Genomic DNA, 12,740 nt, shown 5'->3' on the forward strand with positions numbered 1-12,740 from the left:
GGGACACCACTAGTCATAACCCTCTAATCTGAATGTACTCCCTCCACAATGATCCTCTGCCTTCTGCAGGCAAGCCAATTCTGAATCCACCTGGCCAAACCTCCCTGGATCCCATGCCTTCTGACTTTCTGAATAAGCCTACCGTGTGGAACCTGGTCAAAAGTCTTACTAAAATCCATGTAGATCACATCCACTGCACTTCCCTCATCTATATGCCTTGTCACCTCCTCAAAGAAATGATGTGGAAGCATTGGAGAGGATACAGATGAGATATAACAGGATGCCTCCTGGTTTAGAGAGTATGAATTATGATCAGAGATTAAGGGAACTAGGGCTTTATTCTTTGAAGGGAAGGGAGATGAGAGGAGAAATGATAGAGGTATACAAGATCTTCATAGGAATAGATAGAGTGAACAGCCAGCGCCTCTTCCCCAAGGCAACACTGCTCAATACAAGAGGACCTGGCTTTAAGGTAAGGGAGGGAAGTTCAAGGCGGATATTAGAGGATGACGTTTTTACTCAGAGAGTAGTTGTTGTGTGGAATGCACTGCCTGAGTCAGTGGTGGAGGCAGATACACCGGTGAAAGTTAAGAGACTACTGGACAGGTAAATGTTAGAATTTAAGGTGGGGGGTTATATGGGGGCATGGTTTAAGGGTCGGCACAGCACTTTGGACCTCAGCGCCTGTAATGTGCTGTTCTATTCCATGTTCTATATTGTAACATTGCCATACATTTCTTATTCGTCATTTCCACCCATAAAGCCTCACTTAGACGAATTTTCTTGCCTGTCCAGACTGTCCACTGTGGTATTAGTTTGTTCTCAGCCTAGTAATGTCACCACTCCTCCTTCAATTCCTTCCTCTTTCTCACGACTAAAAATAGGGAAACCCGAAATATCGTGCTGACCTGCTTGCTCCTCCCACACCCAATTCTCAGTAATGGCTACAATGACATAATTCACTGTATTGATTCATTCACTGAGCTCAACCACCTTTTTAAAGCGTTTTGCATTAGAATGCTCAGTGCACCAGTCGCATTATGCATAAACACTTGATATCTGACTTTTTCTGCGGTCTTAACAACATCTGTGCCCATATTGACTCCGCTTTCTGCTCTGGAGATCTGAATCCCATACCTTGCAACTCAAGCTCAATAGCTCTCCCAAAAACTCCCATGCACAGTACTGACAAAATTCTGGCCGAGGTATCAGTTTCCCTCTATTTCAGGTGTAAACCGTCTTCCATCTCTTTTGAAAAGGGTTCTAAGAGTAAACCTAGCAATTATAGGCCTGTCATTTTGTCGTCAGTGGTGGGTAAATTAATGGAAAGTATTCTTGGAGATGGTATATATTATTATCTGGATAGACGAGTCTGATTAGCAGCAGTCAACATGGATTTCTGCGTGGAAGGTCATGTTTGACAAATCTTATTGAATTTTTTGAAGAGGTTACGAAGAATGTTGACGAGGGTAAAGCAGTGGATGATGTCTGTATGGACTTCAGTAAGGCCTTTGACAAGGTTCCGCACAGAAGGTTAGTTAGAAAGGTTCAATCGTTAGGTATTAATATTGAAGTAGTAAAATGGATTCAACAGTGGCTGGATGGGAGATGCCAAAGAGTAGTCGTGGATAACTGTTTGTCAGATTGGAGGCCGGTGACTAGTGGTACGCCTCAGGGATCTATGTCAAAGGCCTTACTGAAGTCCATATAGACAACATCCACTGTTTTACCCTCGCATTAGGGTTATATGTTATATGGTTATAAAGATCCCACCTTCCTTGAAAAAAAATGCAAAAAATGCAACAAAAAAAAAGGTGAACTGTGTCCAGTTCTGGTCGACTCACTATGGATAGGATGTGGAAGCATTGGATAGGGTACGGAGGAAATTTACCAGGATGCTGCCTGTTTTAGATGGTATGCATTATGATCAGAGATTAAGTGAGCTAGGGTTTTACTCTTTGGACAGAAGGGGGACGAGAGGAGAAATGATATACAAGATCTTAAGAGGAATAGATAGAGTGGACAGCCAGCGCCTCTTCTTGCCAAGGGCACCACTGCTCAATACAAAAGGACATGGCTTTAAGGTAAGTAGTTGGAATTTCAAGGGGAATATTAGAGGAAGGTGTTTTTACTCAGAGAGTGGTTGGTGCGGGGAATGCACTGCCTGAGTTAGTGGTGGAGGCAAATACACCAGTGAAATTTAAGAGACTAATAGACAGGGAAATGGAAGAAATTTAGGTGTGGGGTTATATGGAGGGGGCATGGTTTATGGATCGGCACAACATTGTGGGCCGAGGTGCCTATACTGCGCTGTACTATTCTATGTTCTATGTTATAACATTGCCATACATTTCTTATCCGTTATTACCACCAATAAAGTCTCACTTAGACGAATTTTCTTGCCTGTCCTGACTGTTGACTACGGTAATATTTTCTCAGCCTAGTAATGTCACCCCTCCTCCTTTAATTCCTTCCTCTTTCTCACGACTAAACATAGGGAAACCTGAAATATCGTGCTCTCCTGCTTGCTCCTCCGACACCCAATTCTCAGTAATGTCCACAATTTCATAATTCGCTGTATTGATACATTCCCTGCGATCAAACGCTTTTTTTTAAAGTTTATTGCGTTGAAATATATGGAGCTCAGTGCACCAGTCGCATTATGCATAAACTCTTGATATCTGACTATTTCTGCGGTATTATCAACTTCTGCCTCCATATCGACTCCGCTCTGCTCTGGAGTTCTGAATCTCTTCCCCCTGCAACTCAAGTTCATTAACTCACCCAAGCACTCTCATGCACAGTCCTGACAAACCTTCCCGCTGAGATATCAGTTCCCCTCCAGTTTAAGTGTAAACCGTCTTCCATCTCTTCTATACAGATCCCAACTTCCTTGGAAAAAAAATTCTATGATTCCAACTTTTGGGGCCCTCCCACTTACACCACGTGCTAAACCGTATGGTCGTCCTATATCTGGACACCCTTGGATGGGCAGTGGTCCTGTACTTTAATTTAATAGCTAAATCCCTGACCTCACTTTGCAAAACCACCTTCCCATACATACAGTTTTCATTTGTACATATATCCTGCTCTCTCACTTACTTAAAAATCATAGAGAAGGAATGGTGTGCTGAGAAAAGAGAAAGGAAAGGGCCGAGAATGGGGCCACAGAAAGGGTGTTCAGACTGCAGACTTTGGAGCAGGGTATGTGAGCTACCATTTTCATGCTCCCTATCTCTGATTGGAGTCTGTTAATACGCCGAAATCCACTGACCCATGACTAGGAATCAAAGACAGTGCAAAAATCCCTCCATACTATCCCATCACACACTCCTGGAAACATACACTGAGTAACGCTCCCTCCACAACGACGGTCCATTACACACTGCTGGGGTCAGACACAAAGTGCAGCTCCCTATACATTGTCCCAACACACACTCCGGGGTCTTACAAGGAGTGAAGCTCAGTCCACACCGACCCAGCACACACTCCCGGGGTCAGAGAAACAGCGAATCTCTCTAAATATTATACCATCTCACACTCTAGGTCAGACATGTGAAGTACCTCCCACACCATCGCAGCACATGCTACTGGAATGAGAAAAGGTACGAAACCCTCTCCCTCCTCCGTTCTCCCCACTCACCAATACCCAGCCTTTCGGCTTTCCAGCAGTCTCGAATTGTGTGTGTCTCTCGGAGATGGTGTGTCTGTGTGTGAGCGGATTGTGTGCTGCCGTTAGAGGAAGGAAGGGGAGGAGAGAGGAGGCCAGGGAAAGGGTGGTGAGAATGCAAACACTGATGCAAGTGGTGTGGAATCACGTGACCGGCCTGTGCATGCAGAGTTGTGGAGAGATTCAGATCCTGGTGATCGATATCCATGGTATGGGGGGAGGTGAAACACCACCCATCATCTCCCCCTCATACTCCCCACAATTGCCTGTGTCACAGAGCGGGAGAAGAGTGGAGAGACGACGTAGGTGGGGAACGTTTAGCACATGGAGTGTATCACCGAGACGGGGATGGGACGTATGGGTACGTACGGGATGATGGAGACGGCGAAGTGTGCAGGAGGGGGTTTGGGTCACGGACACGGGGTTGCTTGGAACTGAGGGATGGGTGACGGCGACGGGAGTGGTGTATTGCAGACAGTGTGTGACGGTGACGGGAATGAGTGTAGGGGAGAACGTTTGACGGGGCTTAGAGGGATTTTGCAGAGGGAGGGTGTAATGCACACGCAGTGAAGTGTTTTCGATTGTTCTGGAATTACATTGCAGGTTAACTTTCTCCCAATATGTCATTCCTATCACACCCTCGGCATCCCGAGTGACCCTGAGATCATCCAGTTCCATTTCCAACTCCTCAACCCGGAGTGTTAGAAGCCGCAGCTGGATGCTCTTAAGACCATAAGACTCAGGGGCAGAGGTCAGCGATTCGTCCCATCGAGTCTGCTCCGCTATTTTATCATGAGCTGATCCATTCACCGATTTAGTCCCACTTCGCCCGCCTTCTCACCATAACCTTTGATGCCCTGGCTACTCAGATACCTACCCATCTCTGCCTTAGATACACCTAATGACCTGGCCCCCACTGCCGCCCGACACATCAAATTCCAGAGATTCAACACCCTCTGGCTAAATGAATTTCTTCGCATCTCTGTTGTGAATGGGCGCCCTTCAATCCTTCAGTCATGCCCTCTCGTAACAGATTCCCCCACTATGGGAAACAACTTTGCCACATCCACTCCGTCCATAACTTTTAACATTCGAAATGTTTCTATGATGTCCACCCTCATTCTTCTAAACTCCAAGGAGTACAGTCCAAGAGCGATCAAACGTTCCTCAAATGTTACCCTCTCATTCCCGGGCTCATTCTCGTGAAATTTCTCTGAACCCTCTCCAACGTCAGCACATACTTAATTAAATAAGGAGCCTAAAACTGCACACAGCACTCCAGGTGAGTTGTTACCGGTGCCTTATAGAGTTTTAACATCATACCCCTGCTCCTATAATCTATTCTTTTAGAAGTAGACAATAGGCACAGGAGTAGGCCATTGGTCCCTTCGTTCTAGCACCGCTAATCAATGTGATCAGGGCTGAACATCCACAATCAATACCCTGTTCCTGCCTTCTCCCAATATCCCTGCACTGCGCTATCTTTAAGAGCTCTATCTAACTCTTTCTTAAACGCATACAGAGAATTGGCCTCCACTGCCTTCTGAGGCAAAGCATTCCATAGAGCCACAACTCACTGGGTTATTTTTTTTTTCCTGAACTCCGTTCTAAATGGGCTAATCCTTAAACTGTGGCCTTTGGTTCTGCACGCCCCCATCATCGGGAACATGTTTCCGGCCTCTGGCGTGTCCAATCCCTTAATAATCATATATTTTTCAATCAGATCACCTCCCATCCTTCTAAATTCCAATGTATACAAGTCCAGTACTCCAATCTTTCAACACCTGAAAGTCCCGCAATCCCGGGAATCAACCTCGTGAACATATGCTGCACTCCCTCAATAGAAAGAATGTCCTTCCTCAAATTTAGAGAATAAAACAGAACACAATACTCCAGGTGTGGTCTCACGAGGGCCCTGTGCAACTGCAGAAGGACCTCTTTGCTCCTATACTCAACTCCCCTTGTTATGAAGGTCATCATGCCATTAGCTTTCTTCACTGCCTGCTGTACCTGCATGCTTACTTTCAATGTCTGATAAACAAGGACATCTAGATCTCATTGTACTACCTTTTTCCTAACTTGACACCATGCAGATAGTAATTTGCCTTCCTGTTCTTGTCACCAAAGTGGATAACCTCACATTTATCCACATTAAACTGCATCTGTTATGCATCTGCCCACTCACGCAACCTGTCCTAATCACCCTGCATTCTCCCAACACCCTCCTCATATTTCACACTGCCACCCAGCTTTGTGTCATCTGCAAATTTACTAATGTTACTCTAAATCCCTTCATCTGAATCATTAATGTTAATTGTAAATAGCTGCGGTCCCAGCTCTGAGCCTTGCGGTACCCCACTAGTCACTGTCTGCCGTTCTGAAAATGACCCGTTAAACCCTAGTCTTTGTTTCCTGTCAGAAAAACAATTTTCTACCCATGTCTGTACTCTACTCCCAATTCCATGTGCTCTAATTTTGCCCACTAATCTCCTGAGTGGGACCTTATCAAAGGCTTACTGAAAGTCCATGTACAGTACATCCACTGACTCCCCTTGTCCATTTTCGTTGATAGATCTTCATAAACTCCCAGAAGATTAGTCTTGCTGAGTCAGACAATAGATGTGATGCTCACTACACCGACCCAACACACATAACCCAGATCACAGACTGAGTAATCCTGTCTCTCTCTCTAACTCTCCTTGCCCGTCTCTCTCCTCTACGTCTCTCTCTGTCTCTGTCTCTCCCCCTCTCTCTGTCTGTGTCTCTCTGTCTCTCCCTTGAGAATGGGGTTCAAGCAGGTTGTGGAGGGAGCTTCGCTGTCTGGCCACAGGAGGGTGTTATGGGACGGTAAGGAGGAAGTTTCATTCTGTGCTTGACCCCAGGTGTGTGTCACTCTGGGCCTGACGGTGGGGCTGTGTGGTGGGACGATGTGAACGGTGATCCGCACGGTTTCCGCCCCCGATCTTGTTTGTTCGTACGGTCTAGTGGTTCTTGTCCTCTCTGTCTCTGTCTCTGTCTCTGTCTGTCTGTCTGTCTGTCTCTCTCTCTCTCTCTCTCTCTCTCTCTCTCTCTCTCTCTCTCTCTCTCTCTCTCTCTCTCTCTCTCTCTCTCTCTCTCTCTCTCTCTCTCTCTCGGGTAGGAGCGGGGGAATGGGGGCTTTTACCTCACCTTTCCTGCAGGTCAACGTTGCCAGAATAATTTGCATTCGGGGATAGAGCTGTTGTGATTGACGATGCACATGTTCCTGAGACAGGTGGCCTGGCAGAGGTCCCGAAGGGATTTTGCGATTGTCCTGGATTCAAGGGGCGAATATAATTCAAGGAATTTTAGTCGATATTGGCTCCAGGTCCTGTTCATCTCCTGATATTGTTCCACAAAAGTCCGCTGATCTCGTTCGGAAGAGATCAGGGAGAGGCGAAACTCTGTCAAGAAGAAAAGAGAAAATTGCAAAAGTTTCGGAAAGCTAGGTAATATCTAAAAGATTGTAAGGCTAGCAGGAAGGATCTTAAGAGGGTAATTAGGAGGGCCAGAAGGGGCCATCTGAAGCCTTGGCGGGCAGGATTAAGGAATAATTCACCGGGACTGGATGAGATGTGCTCCAGGCTACAATGACAGGCGAGAGAGGAGATTGCTGAGCCTCTGGCGATGATCTCTGCATCATCAATGGAGACGGGATAGGTTCGGGAGGATTGGAGAGTTGCGAATATTGTTCCTTTATTGAAGAAAGGGAGCAGAGATAGCCCAGGAATTTATAAACCAGTGAGTCTTAACTCAGTGGTTAGTAAGTTGATGGAGAAGATCCTGAGAGGCAGGATTTATGAACATTTGGAGAGGTATGATATGATTAGGAATAGTCAGCCTGGCTTTGCCTAGGACAGGCTGTGCCGTACGAGCCTGATTGAAAACTATGCAACATAGAACATGGGTCCCAGCAACATACCATCCAGGACTCTCGTTCTCTCCACAGAGCCTCCATTTGTTACCCTAATCAACGATTCCCCTGTCAGGACAGCTCGCCTCTGCTCTCCCACACATTCCGTTCTGAGCCACAGAACATTAAACAGAGCCATCAAACCGCTGTCAACAACTACCACACACACACACACACACACACACACACACACACACACACACACACACACACACACACACACACACACACAGTATCTGAAGTATGTGGTTGTGCATGTATGTGGGGGGCGGGGGGAGGTTGTGGAGAGCAGAGACCGGAATGGAAATATATTGCTGGTGATATAGCGGACACTAGAGGGAGTGATGTCCACGCAGAGCTGTGGAGAGATTCAGAACCCAGAGGTCAATATCCGGTGGAAAGGAGGAGGTGTGACAACTGGCACCAATATTCCCCTTCCTCATTACACATTCCTCTGAACACAGAGAGGGAGGGGTGCTGCGGAGTGAGGTGCATATATACTGAGGTGGGTAGTGGAGGTATGGGAAGACGGAAATGGAGAGGGGCATAGGGGAGGACGGGGTGACGCATGCGAAGAATAGTATGGGGAGGGAATTCGGTTCGGAGACATAGATGTTTTTAAGGGAGGGAAGAGTGAAGGGAAAGGGAGGGGTACCTCTATTCCCCAGCCTTGTACACCAAAATCCATCTCTCCATCAACACTTCCCACTATTCACAGTGCAGGTCGTTCCCGGCTACAACGAAGTAAGCACCGCTTGGGGTCCAAGTTACCAAGAGCACCTTTGCCGGAAAACATCTTCTCAAATCCGTACATTCCAGATACTTTCTGATCCAAGGTAAACTTCGCCTTGTTCCAATTTAGAATCTAAACCTGAGGAACGTCCTATCGTTTCCAATAATTATTTGAAACTAATGACTTTCTGATCACTAGATACAATGTGCACCCTGGCATAAAACTCTGACACCTGCCTTGTCTCATGCCGCAGTAGCAGATCAGGTATTTCTCAGGTATGTTTTGGGGATAGTGTGGCGGGCTGTCAGACATTACAGCGGGACATTCATATGATGCAAAACTGGGCTGAGAAGTGACAAATGGTGTTCATCCGAGATAAGTGTAAGGTGGCTCATTTTGGTCTGTCAAATATGATGACAGAATAAAGTCTTATCGGTCAGACTCTTCGCAGTATGGAGGATGAGAGAGATCTTGGGGTCCGAATCCATAGGAAGCTCAAAGCAACAGCGCAGGTTGGCTCTGTGGTTAAGAAGGCATTTGATGTATTGGCCTTCATCAATCCTGGGATTGAATTTAGGAGCAGAGAGATAATGTTGCAGCCTTATGGGACCCTGTTCAGACCCCACTCGGAGGACCGTGCTCAGTTCTGGTTGCCTCACTATAGGAAGTATATAGGAAGTTTCCTGGAATGGGGAACATGTCTTAATAAAACAGATTTAGGGAACTTGGCCTTTTCTCCTTGGAGCGACGGAGGATCAGATGTCACCTGATATAGGTGTATAAAATGATGAGAGGCATTGATAGTGTGGATAATCAGAGGCTTTTTCCCAGGGCTGAAATGGTTGCCACAAGAGGACACAAGGTTAAGGTGCTGGGGATTAGATACACAGAAGATGTCAGGGGTAAGTGTTATACGCAGAGAGTGGTGAGTGTGTGGAATGGGCTGCCGGCAATTGTAGTGGAGACGGATACAATAGGCTCTTTTAAGAGACCTTTGTACAGGTGCATGGAACTTAGATAAATAGAGGGCTATGTGTAAGCCTAGTAATTTCTTAGGTAGGGACATGTTGAGCGCAACTTTGTGGGCCGAAGGGCCTGGATTGTGCTGTAGTTTTCTATGTTTCTATATTTCCACCCACAAAGCCCACAGGGGATGCAGAGTCAGTGTGAATAGAACTGAGAAATTCTAAGGGTAGAAACACCCTAATACAAGTTATCTATAGGCCCCCAAACAGTAGTCTGGATGTAGGGTGTAAGTTGAACGAAGAGTTAAAATTGGCATGTCGCAAAGGTAATGATACAGTTGTCATGGGGGGTGTCAACATGCAGGTAGACTGGGAGAATCAGAATGGTACTGGACCCTAAGAAAAGGAGTTTGTGGAGTGCCTCCCAGATGGATTCTTAGAACAGCTTGTACTGGAGCCTACCAGGGAGAAGTCAATTCTAGTTTTAGAATTGTGCAATGAACCGGATTTGATCAGGGAATTCGAGGTAAATGAGCCATTAGGAGGTAGTGACCAAAATATGATGTATTTTAAACTATAATTTGAGAAGGAGAAGGGAGAATCGGATGTGTCAGTATTACAGATGAAGAAAGTGAACTCAGCAGCTATAAGGGAGGAGTTGGACAAAGTTCAATGGAACAATACCCTAGCAGGGAAAACAGTGGAACAACAATGGCAGGTATTTCTGGGAATAATGCAGTAGGTGCAGGATCGATTCATTCCAAAGATGAAGAACGATCCTAAGGGGAGTAAGGGGCAGCCGTTGCTGACGAGGGAAGTAAAGGGCAGTATAAAAATAAAAGAGAAGAAGTATAACGTAGCATGATGAGCGGGAAGCTGGAGGACTGGCAAGTTTTTAAAGAACAACAGAAAATAGCAAAAAAGACAATGTGTGGAGAAAAAAAAATGAGGGACGAAGGCAAACTAGCCAAGAATATAAAGGAAGATAGTAAAAGCTTCTTTAGGTATGTGAAAAGAAGAAAAAAAACAGTTAAGAGCAAAATTGGACCATTGAAGACAGCAACGGGTGAATTTATTATGGGGAACAAGGAAATAGCAGATGAGTGGAACAGATACTTTGGATCTGTCTTCACTAGGGAAGAAACAAACAATCTCCCAGATGTAATAGTGACCAAAGAAACTACGGTAATGGATGAACTGAAGGAAATTTATATTAGGCAAGAAACTGTGTTGGATAGACTGTTGGGTCTGAAGGCTGATAAGACCCCGAGACCTGATGGTCTTCATTCCAGGGTACTTAAGGAGGTGGATCTAGAAATCGTGGACGCATTGGTAATCATTTTCCAATGTTCTATAGATTCAGTATCAGTTCCTGCGGATTGGTGGCTAGAGTTGTCCCACTTTTCAAGAAAGGAAGGAGAGAGAAAACAGGGAATTATAGACAGGTTTGCCTGACGTCCGTGGTGGGAAAGATGCTGCAGTCAAGTATAAATGAGGAAATTACGACACATTTGGATAGCAGTAGAAGGATCAATCCGAGTCAGCATGGATTTGCGAAGGGAAAATCATGCTTGACTAATCTTCTGGAGTTTTTTGAGGATGTAACTATGAAAATGGGAAAGGGAGAGCCAGTGGATGTAAAGTAGTAGGACTTTCAGAAAACCTTTGATAAAGTCCCACATAGGAGGTAATTTGGCAAAATTAAAGCACATGGTATTGGGGGCAGAGTACTGACATGGATTGAAAATTGGCTGGCTGACAGGAGACAAAGAGCAGCGATTAATGGGTCCCTTCCGGAATTGCAGGTTGTGTCCAGTGGGATACCGCAATGTTCGGTGCTGGGACCGCAGCTGTTTACAATATTCATTAATGATTTCGATGAAGGGATTGAAAGTAACATTAGCAAATTTGCCGATGACACAAAGCTGGGTGGTAGTGTGAAATGTCAGGAGGATGTTATGAGAATGCAGGGTGACTTGGACAGGCTAGGTGAGTGGGCGAATGTATGGCAGATGCAGTTTAATGTAGATAAATGTGAGGTTATCCACTTAGGTAGCAAGAACAGGAAGGCTGATTACTATCTAAATGGAGTCAAGTTAGGGAAGGGGGAAGTACAACGAGATCCAGGTGTTATTCTACATCAGACAATGAAAGCAAGCATGCAGGTACAGCAGGCAGTGAAGAAAGTTAATGGTATGCTGGCCCTTATAACAAGATAAATTGAGTATAGGAGTAAAGAGGTCCTTCTGCAGATGTACAGAACCCTGGTGAGACCCCATCTGGAGTATTGTGTGCAGTTTTGGTCTCCAAATTTGAGGAAGGACATTCTTGATATGGAGGGAGTGCAGCATAGGTACACAAGGTTAATTCCCTGAATGGCGGGACTGTCATATGTTAAACGATTGGAGCGACTGGGCTTGTATACACTGGAATTTAGAATGATGAGAGGGGATCTGATTGAAACATATAAGATTTTTAAGGGTTTGGACACGCTGGAGGCAGGAAGCATGTTCCCGCTGATGGGTGAGTCCAGAACTAGAGGCCACAGTTTAAGAAAAAGGGTAGGTCATTTAGAACAGAGATGTGGAAAAACTTTTTCACACAGATAGTGGTGGATTTGTGGAATGCTCTGCCCCAGAAGGCAGTGGAGGCGAAGTTTCTTGATGCTTTCAAGAGAGGTTAGATAGAAATCTTACAGATAGCTGGGTCATGGTATATGGGGAGAGGGCATTAACGGGGTACTGATTGTGTATGATCAGCCATGATAACAGTATATGGCGGTGCTGGCTAGAAGGGCCGACTGGCATACTCTTGCACCTGCTGTCTATTGTCTATATGTGTAAACTGTCTTCCATCTCTTCTGTAGACATCCCACGTTCCTTGGAATAAACTCAATGAATATTGAAGCCCTCCCACCTGCACCGTAGCTTGAGCCACGTGCTAAACTGTATGGTCTTCCTGTGTCTGGGCACACTAGGACGGGTGGTACTCCTGTCCTTTAGGTTAACTGCTAAATCCCTGACTTCACTGTGCGGAAACACCTTCTCATACATACCGATTTCGTTGGTACATGTATGGACAAGACGTCGAGCTGCTCACTCACCCACTTAAGAATCATAGAATCTTTCTGCAACTGCAGTTGAGCCTCTTTCTATTGCACTTAAGACAACTACATTATTTCAAGCTGTTCGGAGAGGGGTCGCAGAACTTTCCCATTGAAATCTTCTCAATTCAGATCTAACCCTGTCGTGCTCTCCACCCTCAAATCTTTAATCAATTTCGCTGCCACTGTACGTTCACATCAGTTCAGCTTTGGGTCCCATTCATAGAAACCATCTATTTCTTCCCTCCACACTCGATTCAGTTTTTAGACAATAGGGTTTGACCGGCCTTATGCGCATTAAGCATTTGTGCAATGAAAATATATTCAATAGTTTTGAT

The sequence above is a fragment of the Hemitrygon akajei genome, unplaced genomic scaffold (genome assembly GCF_048418815.1).
Source record: "Hemitrygon akajei unplaced genomic scaffold, sHemAka1.3 Scf000205, whole genome shotgun sequence".
Taxonomy (NCBI): domain Eukaryota; kingdom Metazoa; phylum Chordata; class Chondrichthyes; order Myliobatiformes; family Dasyatidae; genus Hemitrygon; species Hemitrygon akajei.